Source organism: Saimiri boliviensis, chromosome 1 (assembly GCF_048565385.1).
Source record: "Saimiri boliviensis isolate mSaiBol1 chromosome 1, mSaiBol1.pri, whole genome shotgun sequence".
Taxonomy (NCBI): domain Eukaryota; kingdom Metazoa; phylum Chordata; class Mammalia; order Primates; family Cebidae; genus Saimiri; species Saimiri boliviensis.
Window position 1 is genome coordinate 192,295,082 of NC_133449.1, and position 2,739 is coordinate 192,297,820.

At 49.4% G+C, this 2,739-nt stretch overlaps 1 pseudogene; it reads left to right on the forward strand.

Annotated features, from left to right (window-relative positions):
* Positions 1–939: 939 nt before the first annotated feature.
* Positions 940–2,422, forward strand: LOC101049139 (keratin, type II cytoskeletal 8 pseudogene; annotated as a pseudogene).
* The last annotated feature ends 317 nt before the right edge of the window (positions 2,423–2,739 follow it).

Here is a 2,739-nt window from a genome sequence, read left to right on the forward strand (position 1 = left end):
TAAACCTTTCTAGCCAGAAAGCATTCTTCCACACAATCTATCCCCAAAATGGCAAACCAAATAAAAATAACCTGTCATTAAATTTGTAAGTTCCAATATACTACTGGTATACAATTAGATATCCAAATATTTGGTCATTAAAAAATATGATAAAACATTCTTGTATCTAACACTCCTGTGTTATCTCCAAAGAGTGAAGCAATAAAGGCAAGAAGGTAAGATGGATACACAAATCATGATAATGAACAAAGGTTAAATATAATCGCAAACTGAAATCTCCATGAGGAAATATACTTTGTTTAGTTCAGTGAAGAAAATAGTAGTTTCTTCATGCGGCCAGTGATCCTTATTGCTTTATTTATTAATATACTCAAAAATGGTTAATGAGCTTGTATGATATGACTAGCAACCTATACCACCTGGATTCACTAGCAAATTAAATCCTAAATGATTAGAGGTGGTCTTTTCATGTTTATCCTTTTAGCCACCAGTTTTCTCCTCTCTCTCAAGTCTCCCTTGTAGCTGAAAAGTCATAAATAGGTATGAGTTTAGTAGGTGATTCATGAGAGTGGAGAAAATGTAAAAATGTAGATAGCTATTAAAACCTTTAAATATTTGCATCCACTAAAGTGTATTGCTATGCATCAAATTTATCTTTGCTCTCTTTTAGTTACAGCCTTAATTGCTTCCTTTCTGTGTATCATCTCACATAAACTACTGCTTTATGTATTAAATCAAAGAAGTTTGGTTTATGCCCACTATAACTCACCTTACTTTCTGTTCTACCTACATACAAATATTTAATAACATCTTTTGTATCTACACTTCTTGCAATATCTTACTTTTACATAAAAACGAGAGCCAAGAAGAAGCAGCTTCTCAGCTCCTTCTGGAATCTCTCCCTGGTTCAGCTCGCCTGCCTCCACTCCTGCCTCCACCATGTCCATCACGGTGACCCAGAAATCCTACAGGATGTCCACCTCTGGCCCCGGGGCCTTCAGCAGCCACTCCTTCACGAGTGGGCCCAGTGCCCGCTCGAGCTCCTCGAGCTTCTCCCGAGTGAGCAGCACTGGCTTCCGCGGTGGCCTGGGTGCAGGCTATGCTGGGGCCAGCGGCATGGGCATGGGAGGCATCACCGCAGTCACTGTCAACCAGAGCCTGCTGAGTCCCTTTAACCTGGAAGTGGACCCCAACATCCAGGCTGTGCGTACCCAGGAAAAGGAGCAGATCAAGACCCTCAACAAGTTTGCCTCCTTCATCGACAAGGTGTGGTTCCTGGAGCAGCAGAACAAGATGCTGGAGACCAAATGGAGCCTCCTGCAGCAGCAGAAGACGGCTCGGAGCAACATGGACAACATGTTTGAGAGCTACATCAACAACCTGAGGAGGCAGCTGGAGACCCTGGGCCAGGAGAAGCTGAAGCTGGAGGCGGAGCTTGGCAACATGCAGGGGCTGGTGGAGGACTTCAAGAGCAAGTATGAGGATGAGATCAATAAGTGTACGGAGATGGAGAATGAATTTGTCCTCATCAAGAAGGATGCGGATGAAGCTTACATGAACAAGGTAGAGCTGAAGTCTCGCCTGGAAGGACTGACTGACGAGATCAGCTTCCTCAGGCAGTGTATGAAGAGGAGATCCGGGAGCTGCCGTCCCAGATCTCCGACACGTCTGTGGTGCTGTCCATGGACAACGGCCGCTCCCTGGGCATGGGCGGCATCATCGCTGAGGTCAAGGCGCAGTACCAGGAGATCACCAACCGCAGCCGGGCTGAGGCGGGGAGCATATACCAGACCAAGTACGAGGAGCTGCAGATGCTGGCTGGGAAGCACGGGGATGACCTGCGGGGTACGAAGACTGAGATCTCCGAGATGAACCGCAACATCAGCCGGCTCCAGGCTGAGATCGAGGACCTCGAAGGCTAGAGGGCTTCCCTGGAGGCTGCCTTTGCAGATGCTGAGGAGCAAGGGAAGCTGGCACTCAAGGATGCTCATGCCAAGCAAAAGGAGCTGGAGGCTGCCCAGCAGCAGGCCAAGCAGGACATGGCACGGCAGCTTCGTGAGTACCAGGAGCTGATGAACGTCAAACTGGCCCTGGACATCGAGATTGCCACCTACTGCAAGCTACTGGAGGGCGAGGAGAGCCGGCTGGTGTCCGGCATGCAGAACATGAGTAACGAAGACCACCAGCGGCTATGCAGGTGGTCTGAGCTCTGCCTATGGGGGCCTCACAAACCCTGGCCTCAGCTATAGCCTGGGCTCCAGCGTTGGCTCTGGCACAGGCCCCAGCTCCTTCAGCTGTACCAGCTCCACCAAGGCCGTGGTTGTGAAGAAGATTGAGACCCGCGATGGGAGGCTGGTGTCCGAGTCCTCTGACGTCCTGCCCAAGTGAACAGCTGCAACAGCCCCTCCCAGCCTGCCCCTCCTGAGGCTGCCCCAGAGCCTGGGAGGGAGGCACCTGTGCAGGGCAGCACAGGGAACGGGAGACCCTCCCAAGGCTCAGCCCTAGCCCTCAGTCCACCCATGGGGAGTTTACTGCCTGGGGACCCCCCCTTGCCCATGCCTCTAGCTGCAAAACAATTCAAAAAAGAAAAAACGAGAGCCAAGAAGATAAGCTTAGTAGCAACAGTGATGTAATTCTCAGGTTGAGTTTTATCTTTAAGTGTTTTTCTTTAACACTCAGTGCAATACAGCCTGTTGGCTTGCTCTGGATAAAGTGTGAGAATTAGCTGTAAAGATTGCA